This window comes from Apodemus sylvaticus, chromosome 9 (genome assembly GCF_947179515.1).
Source record: "Apodemus sylvaticus chromosome 9, mApoSyl1.1, whole genome shotgun sequence".
In the NCBI taxonomy this organism is placed as follows: domain Eukaryota; kingdom Metazoa; phylum Chordata; class Mammalia; order Rodentia; family Muridae; genus Apodemus; species Apodemus sylvaticus.
The window spans coordinates 97,471,469-97,488,453 of record NC_067480.1 but is presented as its reverse complement, the minus strand read 5'-3'; positions in this window follow the sequence as shown (position 1 = coordinate 97,488,453).

The window sequence follows — 16,985 nt, the reverse complement described above, 5'->3', positions numbered from 1 at the left end:
TGTTTACCCGTGAGATGGATGCAGGACACTAAAAGATAACACCATTATCCCTACTCTTCTTCATAACACACAACACACAATCATCCCACCTCCCACTCCCCAAGCAACTGAGACTGTATATGACACTTAGATGCAATGGCTGAAAGAAACTGCACCATGGCTGAAAAGGGAACAGAAAAGTGGATGATGACTCAGGGTATATGTCTGTTGAAGTTTGCTATTGTGTCTGCTGTACTCGCTCTGCACATTCCCCCCCCCCCCCCCCGCTCTAGGAACAGAAGAAACAGGCAGCATTGGCCTTGTTTATTGAATATACATTGGTAAGTGGGAAAGACATGCAACATGTTGAGAATCAAGTCAGTGTGTAGAACAGAACACAGTCCTCATAAAAACACAAAGTACACAGCAGACACAGTTAACATGAAAGGAAACAGTCAAGGTGTCAGGGACTCGGAAAATAAAGTTTAGAATGCAGAACTTCAAAAAGGAATTCTTTAGAAGGGAATCTGAGGAAATCATTCTAAAGGTCTTCATAATTAGGTAGAAGGGGTTCAAAGAATGAGAAAAAAAATGGCCACTTTAGAATCACAGGTGTTCAAACCATAAAATATGACGACATGCTTTCAATAGTTCATCGACATGAATAATAAAATTGCTCATGCCACCGAAAGCCTGAACTGACCATTGAAGAAAGATAAGGAAGAGTGCCAGTTCTGCAGTGAGAACAGCTGTGGCCTAGTGCTGTTCAAGGGCAGACTCAAGAATATGACAAGGCAGTGTACCGCAGAGAAGCCAAAAGGAGGCAAATATAACCATTGTTTAAAAAGCAATTATTGACTAAACTAGGAACATTGATCTCCCTTCACCTGGATATAGTAGATCAACGTAAGCAAGTCCTTAGAGTCCAGCAGAGTCAGATTTCCCTTCTCCTTTTCTTTCTTTTACCCTGCTCTAAATACTTTGGGCACCCTACTTAAAACCATTTTCTCTGATAGCATACATCAATTCAATATTCAACAAATGAGCACTATTTTTCTCTAAAGCCTCAAGGTCTAGTCTCAACAAATATCAAAGATCTTGTTTTTACCCTAATAAGTGTATGCAAATATTAGATGTAAACAGTGAAAGAACAGAAACAAGATTGAAAAGGGATATGGTATTTTTTATTTTAAATTCAGGAGGAAAAAAAGTCAGCTCCTCCAATATATTCAAAACAAGTAAAAAATAAAATAACAGTATTTGTCTAAGAATTTCTAGGTAAAACAATGTCTCATATGTCTGTAAAAAAAAGTAAAGTCAGGGTAAACTGCAGGTTTTATAAAGACTAATTAATATAGCCATAAAATCGTGTTCTATATAAACTCTAAAATTACATTGTAATTAAATTCATGGTTGTTTTGCTCAAAATTACTGATTAGCTAAAAGAGTATAAATGGCTGAAATATTAAAAGAGTAATATATGTCACAGCCAAATATTCATATTTTTCGATGTCAAAATTGTAATCAAAAATGAAAAGGAGTTGCTAGTAATGATATTATAGCAAGAATGTAGTCATAACACTCTTGTAAGTCATTGATATACTTTATGGAACTAAAAATTTTAAACCTTGAAAGAGAAGAGTCCCAGGAGAAATGGGTTGTCAATGAATCTATATATCAATAACAACCCAAGCAATAGAAACAAATCGGCACCATGAGAGATTTTCCACTTTTCAAAATACTTTTCATGTTCCCTTTATATTTTAATTCAAAATGTGAGCAATTTAAAAAGTTCCAAGTTTGAAGACTAGTTAATGTCTAGAGATTTTTCTTGTTAGATATATTGTGACTGTATTCCCAGCATCCTTCATGATTTGGATGCAGGAGGGTCTTGGTTTTAAAATTAGCCTGGCATATACAGAAAGCGCAAGGCCAACCTCAGTTAAAATACAAAGGAGTCAATCACCCTCAGAAAATAATTCTCCCAAGAAGTCAACCAAAAAATATGAAGTATTTAGATGGAATGGTTGTTTTGTAGTATTTATTATGGTAAGAAAGATTTTGGAGATTAATGAACTAATTAAAAGTACAAAATGGAGTTTATTTATGTCTATTGTATACTGCATTCAAAGCTGACCTTATGATTTCATTTCATATGTTGTTTGGAAGTATTTTAATATATGGGAAAATGTTTACATCTTTTTTTTTGCATTATTAGACTCTGTGGTGGTTCATATGAGAAAAGCCTCTCTAGGCCCAAATGTTTGAATCTTTTTTCAATATTTGGTTGACCCATTTGGGAAGTATAAGGAAGTCTGATCTTGTTAGAGAAGGCATGTCTCTGAGGCCTGCATTGAGGCTTCAAAAGACTGACAGCATTCCCAATTAGCACCCCTCTGCCTCCAGCTTGAGAAATAAGATGTAAGCACTCTCTATTATGAAGCTCTTCTTTGATGAGGTATTAGACTGCTCATATCTGTGAGTATAAAGACAAATATTTAAAATATAGTTAAAGATTAAGATGGTTTAATAAACTGACAATTATAGGCTGCCCTTCAAAATCTATGACTTTGCTAGCCCTATGTAACTAGATATATCTAAAACTATACCCATAAAGTCTCTTATACAAAATTTTTTATTAGATATATTCCTTATTTACATTTCAAATGTTGTCCCCTTTTCTGGTTCCCCTCTTCCCCCCAAAATCCCATAAGCCATCTTCTCACACTTCCCTGTCCTGGTATTCCTCTACTCTACTGCATCAAATCTTTCCAGGACCAAAGGCCTCTCCTCCCTTTGGTGTCTAACAAGGCCATCCTTTGCTGCCTATGCGTCTGAAGCCATGGGTAACTCCATGTGTACTCTTTGGTTGATGGTTGTGTCCCTGGGAGCTCTGGGAGTACTGGGTGGCTCATATTGTTCCATCTATGGTGCTGTAAACCCCTTCAGGTCCTTGGGCCCTTTTTCTAGCTCCTCCATTGGGGACCCAGTGTTCATTTCAATGGCTGGCTGAGAGTGCCCCCCTCTGTATTTCTCATGCACTAGCAAAGCCTCCCAGGTGACAGCTATATCCTGTTTCATTCAAGAAGCACTTGTGGGCACCGATAATAGTGTCTGGGCTTTGTTACTGCTTAAGGGATCCCTTGGTGGGGTAGTCTCTGGATGGTCTTTCCCTCAGACTCTGCTCCACACTATGTCTCTGTATCACTTTCTGTGGTTATTTTGTTCCCTCTTCTATGAAGGACTAGAGTATCCATTCTTTATTCTTCTTCCTTCTTGGGCATCATTTGATATGTGAAATGTGACTTGGGTATTCTAAGCTTCTGAGCTAATATTCATCAGTGCATAGTATGTGTGTTCTTCTGTGATCGGGTTACCTAATTCAGCATGATATTTTCCAGTTCCATCCATTTGTCTAATGGATTAGGATTTATTGTTTTTAATAGCTGAATAGTACTCCATCATATATATGTGTATATATATATATATATACACACACAATAATATATATATATATATTACTGTATCCATTCCTCCTTTGAGGAACATCTGGGTTCTTTCCAGTTTCTGGCTATTATAAATAGGGCTGCTGTGAACATAGTGGGGCATGTGTCCTTATCACATGCTGGAGAATCCTCTGGTTGCCCAGGAGTGGTATAACAGAGTCCTCCAGTAGTATTGTGCCCAGTTTTCTGAGGAACAGCCAAACTGATTTCCAGAATGGTTGTACCAGCTTGCAACGCCAACAGCAATGGAGGAGGGTTCCTCTTTTTCCACATCCTTGTCAGCACCTGCTGTCTACTGAGTTTTTTATCCTGGCCTTTCTGACTGGTATGAGGTGAAATCTCAAGGTTGTATTGTTTTGCATTTCCCTGATGACTAAGTATGTTGAACATTTCTTTAGGTGCTTCTCAACCATTTGGTATTCCTCAGGTGAAAATTCTTTGTTTATCTCTGTACCCCATTTTTAATAGTGTTATTCAGTTCTCAGGAGTATAACTTCTTGATTTCTTTGTATATATTGAATACTGGCCATCTCTTAGATGTAGGTTTGGTAAAGATCTTTTCCCAGCTTGTTGGTTGCCATTTTCTCCTGTTGACAGTGTCCTTTGCCTTAAAGAAACTTTGTAATTTTATGAGGTCCCATTTGTCAATTATTGGTCTTAGAGCCTAGTGTATTAATTCAGCAACATGACTGCTCTAGCAATGAATCACATCCAAAGACCATCTAGTCTATATGACCTGGACAGAATGAAGAGTCATTCTGGATCATAATATGATCTATCTAGAATATAGCCACACCTTTAGTATATCTCATCAATGCCTAACAGTGTATGTAAGGTTAGTTTGAAAGAGGAAGCAGGCATGTTTGGAAGTGAAGTCTAATTTTGCATCAGGCAAAGCAAGAAATTGGCAAAGATTTGACAGAATGCTCAAGAGATAGGATATGCCCAACTCTTATGAGAATAAAATAAGACGGAGAAACTACTTCAGCGCAGCACAGAGTGAATCAAGGTGGAGGGAGGGCAGTTCAGTGAGTACAGTTCTATTGAGTTCAGGATACACTGTGAAGTTCAGGTGAGTTCAGTTCAATGCAGTTCAGTGCAGTTCAGCTGAGTGTAGTTCACTTCAGTTCGGTTCTTTTCAATTCTGTTCTGTTTGTGAAGTCAGTACAGTCAGTGCAGTTCATATTATGGAATTCAGAGGCAGTTTTTCCAAGCAGAGCAATTCAGTGAGGAACAGAGAATAGACAATTCAAATCAGTCAGCTAGGAGAGGAGTTTGAGTCAGTACATTTGATTCGAATCAGCCAACGAGAGTTCAGAGAAAAGTGTGAGCATATTCAGCAGTAAACCTTTGAGACTACAATTACATATGGCAAATAAAAATGGCTTTTGTCATCTCACCAAACTGATTATGTAAGCATAAGCTGACGTGGAGCAAAAGTAGAGAAGCAAGTCTCCACGAATAAAGGAAATTAACTTGTGCATTGTATCAGACAATCATGGATTAAAGCTGAATATCAATAAAAACAGAAAGAAGAGAAATGCTACAACTTCATGGAATCTATTCCAATACTGAATAAAAAATTGGTTTACAGATATAAAGAAGTATATTAAAGATTATCTGGAATTCAATGAAAATTAATAGATAATATTCATAATTAATGAGACAATGAAAGTAGTGCTGAAAAGAAAGTTAAAAGCACTGAGTGCCTACATACAGAAAAATCAAGAGATATCACTGAAACAAATTAACAACACCCTTCCAAGCTCTAGGAAAAAAGGAACTAAGAACAGCCAAGAGGAGTAGACATCAAGAACTTATCAAATTGAGGGTTAAAATTAATGAAATAGAAACAAGGAGAATAATACAGAGAATAAATAAGACAGAGATGATTCTCTGAGCAAATCAAAAAGGCAAAACCTTATCTAAATCAAGGAAAAGAGAGAGAAAATATCCAAATTAATCAAATTGTAAATAAAACCTGGTACAAAGCAACACACACCAGAGAAATTCAAAGAGTTATTATGTCTTACTTCAAAAGACTGTACTCCACAAAATTGGAAAATCTAAAGGAAATGGATAATGTTTTCAATATGTACCACTTACCCAGTTAAATCAAGAGCAAATAGATAATTTAAATAAAACTATAACCCCCAGTAAAACAGAAGAAATCATTAAAAGTCTCCCAAACAAAATAGTCCAGGGTCAGATGAGTTCAATAAAGAATTCTACCAGACTTTCAAGGATTTTTTTTTTTTTTTACCAAAACTTCAAATTATCCCACAAAAGAAAAACTGAAGGAACATTGCCTAATTCATTCTATGAGCCAACAATTACACTGATATTTAAACTCCATAAAGACTCACAAATTAGAGAATTAGAGACCAGTTTTTCTTGAGCACATAGATTGAAAAAATACTCAATAAAATAGTTCCAAACCAAATTCAAAAACTCATTTAAAAAGTCATTCACCAAGCTCTAGTTGGCTTCCTCCTAGCGATTTAAATATAGTTGACCATGTACATAAACTGAAAAATAAAATATGTGATCATCTCTTCAGAGGTCAAAAGCTGTCTGGATGGCCAGAAAATAGAGCCTGGATATCCCAAAGACCAGGCTAGAACCCAACACAAGTTGAAAAGAAAAATCATTGATATTCAGCTGTATCCCTAGATTGGTGCTTTGTCCAGTCATCATCAGAGCGCCTTTTTCCAGCAGCAGATGGGAGGTGCTGTGGATAAGTTTTACAACCAGATATTACTCAAAAAGACCAACCAGTAACCCCAGAGCTCCTAGGGACTAAACCACCAACCAAGGTGGTATCAACGGGTATCAATGGGTACCAAAGAGGTATCAGTGAATGCAGCATCATATGTAGCAGAGGATCGCCTTATTGGACATCAGTGAGAGGAGAGGCTATTGGACCTGTGAAGGCTCAATACCCCAGTATAGGGGAATGTCAGGACAGGGAAGCAAGAGTAGGCAGATAAGTGATCAGGGGGAGAGGGGAAGGGATAGGAGGTTTTCAGAGAGGAAATGAGGAAAGAAGAAAGCATTTGAAATGTAAATAAATAAAATATTTAATAAAAAAAAGGAAAAAGAAGAAGAATCTAAATGGGAGCTGTCACTTGGGGCCTTCTCCTCACAGATCAGGGACCTGAGCAGGAGACAGAGGAAATACTTTAGGATTCAGAGGGATGAACATGGCCCACCAAATTAAGTAAGTAGGACACAAATGGGCTTATAGACACTGGAGCATCAAGCTTGTGGCCTGCCTGAGTCTGCACCAAGACCTCTGAATGTATGTTTTGTTGCACTTGTGAAAATCCTAACATTTGGCATTTTTTTTTTTTTTTGCTTGTTCTCTGGACTCATTTCTTCCTGTCGGGTTGCCCTGTCCAGCCTTGATACGAGGACTTTCACCTTGTCATGCTGTGCTTTGTTTTCTCCTGTTTGGTTGTCTTCCTCTAAAGTCCTGCTAACCTGAAAAGAAAAAGGAAGAGGAATTGATCTCGGAGAGAATACAAATTAAGGTAAACTAGGAGGAATGCGGGTATGGAAAACTGATGTTAGATGGATTATATGAGACAATCTATTTTAAGTAAAAAATTTAAAACATTAAAATAAATTTTTTTTAAAAAAAGTAGAATAGTGAAATTAGTGAACCAAGAGTGGCTTCCATAAATACAGATGTATTCAGAATTGAAAAAAAAACCTTGTTCCTTTCATTAATGATAATTCATATAAAATATTCTAACTTTTTAGCTTTTTTTCATTTTTAACTGACAAGTAGTTACAATGGTAAACTACTTATTTAATGTTTTCACTTATGTGTATGTGAGTGCCTGCAAAGGCCACGAGGGGGCAATAAATGCCTGGAACTGTGGTTACATGCTGCTATGAGCCACCTGATATGGATGCTGGGAACTTATCTTGAATGCTTTCCAAAAATCAGCAAACACCATTAACCGCTGAACCATAGCTAGCACTATAAAATATTTTAATTAATCAAAAGGCACATTCAATCCAAATAAGTTCAATGGTGACTAAAAGGCCTTCATTTCCAGCCTAGCTTATAAATTCATCTGTATGCCATTGAAATATAATTTACACATAATGATACAAAAATTTACAAAGTGAAGGTTGGAAATCTCATATCATACTAACTAATCAAATTAATTCTAAATTATTTCTAATACTGGAAAAGCAATTCTTTAAGATAAAAACATTACCAAAAATAAGAAAAATATTTCCATGAAGATTAATGGAAAATGTCTTAACATATTATAAAGATAATTTAATATGAAGATGGACATCAAAAGCTCCACCATAAGCAAAGATACTCTATCAACACAAGACTATTTCAGCATAAAAAAATTAGATAAGTTTACTATACTAAATAAATAAAAATAACAATATATATTTTCTGAAGCTGTGTACACAATCAAAAAGTATTTGGAATAATTTACCATTCATCTATTTAGAAAGCTTGCTGCTCATTAGCAATAAAACATTTTTCTAGGCTCAGTAAAAGAGATTAATAGAAATATAGAGTTAATGTATATATCTGTAATGTTAGTGTATCTTAGATAACACAATAGGATATCAATTCTCATTATTTAAATTCAACATTAACATAAATATGGAACACAAAGCAATAATAAAACATCAGTCCCTTTACATTCAAAATGAAAATATAGAAAAGTAATCCTTAGTTTCTGAAAAAAATTTTCTTATAAATATTTTTAAAGCAGAAAATAATTGAAATTACAAAATGAGTGTGAAAATCATAAATACAAATATATAGAAAGAAGGAAAAAATAAAAACAAACAAATCAAATCCCTACAATGACAACAGGGTAGCCTATATAAATAAGACCAGGATAGCCTATATAAACAAGGAAACCAGGATAGTCTATGTGAATATCTAACAAAAAGCATAAAACTTAGTATAGTGTAAATAATTTTACTGATAAAGTTAATGACCATTTTACTGGGTTGATATTTCAACTGTTAGGAACAGTTGCTGGGCAGAAATAATGAAAAAAATGCTGTACACCAAAGTCCACCATCCATTAGGTAACAACGCACAAAATCTGGGAATTTGGATCACACTTCTGTCTGCAGGCAGCTCAACATATTGACTAGTCTTCTTTCCAAGTGAGGCAGTTGATCTAAATCTTTGCCATTCAGATGCTTATTGCAGGTCTAAGAATCTTCATCAACCCTTAGTTAATTTGAGAATGGTTCTCAGCAGTCTTTATTATTTACATTGAGGAGAGAGGAGCCTAGTTAATCTGGTAAATTCCATGGAGTTCCTGTGGCTATTTTGGGTTGTTTACCTTCTGGCTTATGGAGCTTCCCTGGTAGATAGGATGTTTCAAACTCAAAGGAAACTGCTACATAACAGGTAGACACAAATGAGTAAATAATGCAAATAAATGTCTAAAAAACACAGTAGTTTTTGAGAACTTAATTGACAAATTTGCAAAGGTTATTGATTATGAAAGAACATTGAGATCAAGGGGATAAGACTCTAGAGGTTACAATCCAACATCCGACAATATAAACTCTGACTAAGACACACGGTATGTACTCACTTATAAGTGGATATTAGCTATAAAATCTGTACCACACTACACTCTGCAGACCCAAAGAAACTAAGGAAGTTTGAATCTCACTTAGATGGGAGAATGAAAAAGTCATAAGAGGCAGATGGAGGAAGGGAATTGAGAGGGAGGGGAGATAGGAAAGACAAATGGGGATTCAGGATCAGGCTCAGGGATGGACAGGAGAGAATGCTAGCTGGCCACAAAGATGAATTGAAATCTTCAACTTCTGAGGGTGAGGAAGTAGGGGGCATCTCCAGAACAAGATAGAGAGCTGGCATAAAGGAGGCACCCAAAAATCAAACGGGATGACCTATCTGTTTCTCACTACTTTGGGGATATGTTACCTGCAGTCAGACAGTAACCCCAGGGGAGTGATAGAGAAAGCAATCCACCGAGACAACTTTTAACCCATTTGTTCTATCTACAAGTGACGCAGACATAGGGGATGGAGGAAAGACTGAGGGAATAGCCAAACAATAATCAGCACAACTTGAAACCCATCCGATGGGAAAGTGTCAATCCCTGACACTATTAATGATACTCTACTATGCTTGCAGACAGACGCATGATGTCCTCTGAGACAGAGTCCACCCAGGAGATGACTCTGACAGTTATAGAAACCCACACTGAATGAAGATTGGAGACTTTTCTGGAAGAAGACAAAGATGAAGACAAAGGAGGAGGAGGAGGAGGAGGAGGAGAGGAGGAAGAGGAAGAAGAATAAAAAGAAGAAGAAGAAGAAGAAGAAGAAGAAGAAGAAGAAGAAGAAGAAGAAGAAGAAGAAGAAGAAGAAGAAGAAGAAGAAGAAGAAGAAGAAGAAGAAGAAGAAGAAGAAGAAGAATTGGACATCAATAGAGAAAGGAACTCCACAGAGCCGACCAACCCGGACCCTTGAGGCTTTCAGAGTGTGATCCTCCAACCAGAGAAAATACATGGGCTGGACCTAAGCTTCTCTACACTTATGTGGGTCATGAGCACCTGGAATGAGGGCTATCTCAAAAGTCACTACCTAAACCCTAAACATGGGATATGTTCTTCCATCTTGGCTTCCTTGTCTGTCCTCAGTGGGACAGGAAGCACCTAGCCTTGCAGAGACTTGAAGTGCCAGGGTGGTAGGATACCACACCTACTCAGAGATGAAGGGGACGGTGGGATATTGGAAAGATTGTGGGTGAGGGTGAGCAGGAGGGGTGCAGTTAGCAGGATATAAAGCGAATAGTTTAAAAATTAAATTACATTTGAAGAAAAATATTCTCACCACTGTACCTACCACACACAGAAAACATACATCACTATACATATAACTCCGCCATATGCCACACACATGCACACACTATTGAACACCTAAAATATAATATAAAAAACACACAGATATATAGAAGAAAATAAAATTAGAGTTAACATGGTATATAAAATGAATTTGTATAGATAACAGAAAGAAATTTAAGTTGTAATTTATAAAATTTTATAAGAAACCATGAAAAAAAATTGTGTCTGTGGTATAAGTGAAATTTTAAAATACAATACCAGATGCTTCAAACACAAAGAGGAATTGAAAAGCTTTAGAAAATTGGAATATTTTCATGTCTGAAACTCCCACTAAGAGAATAAGGAAGTCCATACAAAAAGGGATAAATAAAAAAATCGTTCTTTCAGACATTGTTCAATAAAAATAAAACATGGATAGAATTCAATGAGGTGGAACTATCCACATAAGCATAATCTTACTTAATCTAAAAAAGAGTACAGAATGCATACAATATAAATGCCACTTATGTAAAATTCTGCACATGTCACACTATTTTATAATGGCAGAAATCTATTTCTGTTGAAAAATGACAGGAGAGAGTGGAACAGTTAAAATAGACTTAGTAGAAATTTTGTGGTTCATAGGCAGCTTATATTCTCCTTTTCTTATTTTAATGATAATTTCCTGGGTTCATATGAGTGCCAGAGCTCACTGAATCCACACATCAGTACAACCACTTGTCACTTATAGCATAATTAATATTTAAAGCCAGAAATCTCAGTACCAAAGTCATGAAAGGACATAAACTAGTCTGCAAATAAAAATGCTTTGGGGGTAATAAATTAAAATAAGAATAATATGTAACTATTGTATTACATGGTCAATTGATGGTATCAAGATCAACATTTGACAAGTATAATGTTCCATTGGTTGATTGTATGGAGACCTTTGTTTCAGTTCAGCCAGCTCAAGGTCAATTTCCTCCATCTTGCTGTCAGGGTCAAAATGACTTCTGTTTCCAGGCCCAGGAACTAACTCCTATCCTGTTATCCCATGTTTTTGTTTGTCTGTTAACAAGAATATAAAGTAAGAAGCTGTTGTTATGTAAACTAAGGTACATGCAAGACAGTATGTAGCTGATTGCCTGCCATGACCTAATGCAGCTTGCCCACTCCATTGTTCCCTTATCCTTTTGAGTTTTGGGCTCAGTAACCAGGATGGAGCTTGACCACAAAGGCTCTGAGCCAGGAGTCTTGAGAACAGGTGACCTGAATAATTCACCAGCATTTACTCCCACTCAGTGGCAAGCCACCCCAAGTTGAGGCACACAGAACCACAGTGGAGACTCCTTTACTCTACCCTTTGTGTCAAGATATGATTGGGCAATGCTGTGGTTTACCTGTCTCCCCCTCTCTTTGTGGTCTCATCCTTTAAATATGACTTAAAAATTCACTTCAGGGATGTAATCCAGATCACAACACTCAATGAGTAAAGCTTTCATTTTAAGCCTCTGTGTTTAAAGTGGGTTTTCTCAACTTCTCCTTGAACCCAATAGAAAATCATCAAAATTTAAATCATGTTTGTTTAAATTGCTTCGTTATCTTATTGCTTGAATTTGACATTGCATAACCACATTCAAAATGATTATTTTGAAATGGTGTTTAAACAGAAGTATAGTTGAAAAGGAATAGATTTGATATTTGTATAAATATAGAAAAACATTTCTTTTTCTCATATTGTGTATACTGTATAAGTGAATATAAGTGGCAAACGTTCATACAGTATAGAATGATAACTGCCTGAAGTCTGTTCTCATAGTCATGATCACTAACAAAGAAAAGGATGTGTACAAGCAAAGATGATTCAACTGAATAAAATGAGATTATTTTGAATGATCTGAAAAGTCAAAGGAAATAGAGCCATATTTTGGATGAAACATTCAGAGATGGATTACCAAACAGGCATGCATTCAGTTCAGTTCACTGTTATGATTCATATTAGCTAATGGGGGATGTGGGAATAGAACGCCACTGTGCTTCCTGGGAACCAACATAATCATTCATAGCTTCGGGTTAAATCATGGCTTCCCTTTACTACTTAATAAAACATGAATGCCATTTGAAAGAGTAAAAATAATTATTACAGATTGCATAGAGTACTCTTAAATCTACTAAGAAAGACAGAAACAAGTAGTCCAGAATAAAATTAAAACTGTAACAAGAGGTTGCACTAGTTTTATTTTTCTTATTTATTTTATTGAATGACACTAAGAAAATATAGGGCACAGAACTAGCAAACCTTTCTAGTCTCTTCTTTCTAGGTAATGGTAGTGAATGCAGAGAGTCATATACACTCAAGGTATTGAGAATCCGTCATGACTAAGTATTCTTCCATTCAAAGATTAGGAGCACTTTAGAAAATAGAGTAGGAAGAATATAGAATTTGAATCAGAAAGATAGGGGATGTAAAAATATAATCTTTTTGGCAGAAACAGACACTGAAATCAAAAATTGGAGCAAGCTGTGTATATCTGCATCATGTCTACATAGAAATGGACTTGGCAACATCCAGGCATGGATGGAAAAAGGTCCAAGAGGCCTCATTCTCATGTTTCAACTATTGGTAGACTCCAGTTGACAAGGCTTCATTGCCTTTAGTTGATACAGACTGTGGAGTTCACTAGGCTCCATTCAAGCTAATGCTCATAGAGATGCCCCTGGTTAAACTCTGCAAGCCACGAAGTAAACCAACAAACAAACAAACAAACAAACAAAAAACTAGGAGTTTAGAGAAAAGACTTTTATGGCAGATGGGATTTCATAAGGCTTCATGAAAGATGGAAAATGGGTAGGTAGGACAATAATAATATGCTCTGTGTATGTGTGAAATTTTAAAAGAATAACCTTAATGAAATAATTAAAGAATTGAATAAGAAATTAAAGTAATGATATTTACTTAGCTCCAAGTTCTGGATGTTTGTGGGCATCGCCCCAGCTTCAGTACCATCCTCCTAGAGAATGAATCCTAGTGATGAAGACCATGCTCGAGGGAGAAGAAAACAAACAAACAAAAAAGGAGGATGTGGTTAAGGAGGCCAGCTCTCTCTTTGTGTGATTACCATCTCAAGATGGTGATCACCTGGGCACCCTGAGATGCAGAGCACTTCTGCCTTAGGTTTTCTATCACTGTGAAGAGCTAGTATAACCAGAGCAACTCTCAAAAAGGAAAACGCTTCATTAGGGATGACTTACAGTTTCAGAGGTTTATTCTATGGTGAGAATCATGGCAAATTCTGGCAGACATGGGGCTGGAAAAGGAGCTGACAGTTCTACATCTTGATCAGAAAGTCTTAGAATGAGGGTGAGACACATTGGCCAGACTTGAGCTTATAAGACCCCAAAGCCACAGTGACACATTTTCTCCAACAGTGGCACACCTATTTTAACAGAGCCACACCTCTAATAATGCCTCTCTCTTTGGGTCAGTCATTTACGCACAACTTTATGGGGTCCATTCCTATTCAAACCATCAGAACTTCATTCCAAGGGCAATGTCTACAATGCTCTCTAAGCAGGCCCTGATTTTAAAGGTCTCACTACCTTTGCAGTACTACCATGACAAATAGAAATCCAGCATATACATATATGGACACTGATAGGATAAAAGAAACAAATGCCAAATACCATTTTATTTTCTTATGCTACCCAAAGATCACTTCCTTTATACCATGCAAAAATTCATTAGTTCTAGCCCCTTTTATCATAAAGAATTCTGAATATCGATTTTGAACACATTGAAACATTGTTCAAAAATTAAAGTGAAAATCCTACTTGAGAATTTTCCTCACCTGTAAGCTGTAAAATCAAACTGAGGTAAATAGTTGGAAGATATATTTGTGTAGCAAGAAGAGAGTAAATATTCTAGTTTCTGCAGACAAAATAGAAAGGAATATGCAGCCAAAAGCAAGATAAATACTAGCAGTACAGATACTAACTCATGAAATTCAAAGCCTCGTATCTTAGGTACAGTAGAACAGCATCCATCCCCAGCAGCAGCACCTATAAGACTGGTTGCATGCCAAATAAATAGTTTCTAAAGCTATCTTTGCACATCCTCTTCACCTTTTGCTACCAGACATTGAACATTTCAAGCACAGGCCTTTCTTCCTGAGATCTTCATGGTAGTGATGCAACATCCTCAGTCTCTGAGGTTTTCCTTTAGAATCATGATGGAAACTGCCCTGAGTTATGCCCTTTGCAGTCTTCATTGTTGCAAAGGGAGCCTCGTGTTGGATGCTATTACCTCCTGCTGATGCAGATGAATACATCTCTTGACAGAGAGTTTGCTTGAATGATAGACATTCCACAGAAAAAAATGTACTTGCGATGTTTTGAATCAATTCATTTTGCTTTGCCGACAGAGCAAATTAAATCGTTTTTGTAATTTTTTTAATCTTTTTATTTATAAGTAGGGTTTTAGGGTTGCAAGTTTTTTATCTGAAAATATGCGTCACCGAATCAACCATGAAAGTGGTGTGGAGAAGAACACTGGGTTGCTGTACAACACACCACATACTCATTTTGTCCAACGGGGATTTTAAAGAGGATGTTCAGATGACAATTATTATCTGCATCCTGGTGGCAACTGCCCTATTTTAGCTACATAGAATTTCCGTTGTCCCATAGGACATTTTTCCCCCTGTGGTTCTCTACTTGACGAGACTAAAGAGAAGAAAATCAAGCCTAAATTGGTTTAAATTAAATGTGAGGAAATAATGATTCAGTGTAAGGACCTATGTGCCAAATTTTAGGGAGAAGTGAGTAAAAACAACCAAGTTATAAATCATTCAAAAGGAGGGATTTATGAAGGAAACAGCAAGACAACTCCAAGTACAATTTCTCTGCTGGGGGCTGCTCCTTGGAATGGTTATGATAAATCATGCGATGGATGGAGAGAAAACAGCATTCTCTTAACTTCCGAAGGAAGGTCTCCAGAGACCCCTCCTGTGCACTTATGCATGCAGATGTCTTCCTTTATTACAGACCTATGCAGTGTGCCAACTGTGATGTACTTACTACACTCTGAATGAGCTAGGCATCTGTGTATGATCAGATGGGTAGTCACAGCATCTTCTTCATTTTAATTTGGGATATTCTGTCTTTGTACATACAGTGCTAGAACTTTAATACATGAATATACTGGGCTATGAGAAAAAAAGCAGGTTACCTTGAGATTGCTGTAGAAGCAACTAGAAACAAATGCCAAGTAGCTGGCAATGCTATTGGCAGTGTTAGAAAGAAACTGGCTATGATGTAAAGGTTTCTTCTAAAGGATGTCTAATCCATTTTTACAGCTTATTAGAATGCTTCATTCTCTATGATTACATCATTGGGTTTATTGTGATGCATAACTGTGGTCCAAACCTAACTGAGAATGGGTCTCTCTGGTTTCCACTTAAAGTTTAGCTCTCTCCATTTCCATTTGTATTACTTAAAAGTTTTTAAAGTTTTCAGGAAAAAAGTAATGTTAAGTCAAGCAAATTAAAGAAATGATAGAAGAAATGGAAGGTACTGATTAGAGTTAAAGAGGAATGAGGGAACTGAAATGAGTACAAAGAGAGGATAAGAACACATTAGAAGAACAAACAGACTTGCACCTGGTTAATGCAGCCTTCAAATAGAATCTTGACGTTCTGGATGTCTGGCACCAACACAACCTACACAATTAGTAACAACGAAGCCCCCAGACGGAAGGCAAGACCCAAATACAACAGATTCTGTAAGTTTGATTCCCACATTCTTCACAGCCTTAGCAATCATTCTGTATCTAACACACTACAGAAGGTAAGCTTCTTTCAGAGTTTCAGAGAAGCACACACAGAATATTACAACATTTGCACATTTTCAGACCATTTTACAAGATAATCAGGCATAATTATTTTCAAGGCCATATTTTAGTAGAATAAGCTAAATCAATATGAAAATATCATTACTTTTTCTAAAAATGGGTCTGAAAGTAATTGTGCCTGGGTATTTGGTAACACAATCTGAATAGAGAAAAAGAAACTGAAAGTTATTATTGTTAATTAAAACCTTTTGATGCAGACAATCTTTAAACAAGAGGTGTTTATTATGCTCATCTATAAAATAATAAATGAAGGGCAAATCATATCCAAGAGACGTGGAATATTTATTTTATTTAAATAATGTTTCCATAAACCTAAGCATCAAGAAACAATGTTCTAGCTACATGCATTCCTAAGGATTGCATCAGGCAAAAGTAAATTGTTTGTGAGCATTTCTAAGCTGACCGTGCTCTTGTAGAGCTTTCTTATAGAATTGAGGAAAGGGAAAGAAACTTAAAGGCAGCCAACGATGCTGCAGAAATCAGTTGCTATCAAGAAGAGGAAAATGCATATTCTTTTTACTTTTAGCATTTGTGTGAAATTTACCTAGGGCATGATGCAGGAGGTGGACATAGCATCCAGCCTATTGAGTTCTCTCTTTCACTACATGTGTGGGTGGCCCTGTATCATTGAAACCAGAGAACTGGGATTTATATGTAACTTCAGAACCTCTGTATTAGAATAGGCAGTTTCTGATACACCTAAAACTTCATTTTGCTCTCCTTGTGTTTACA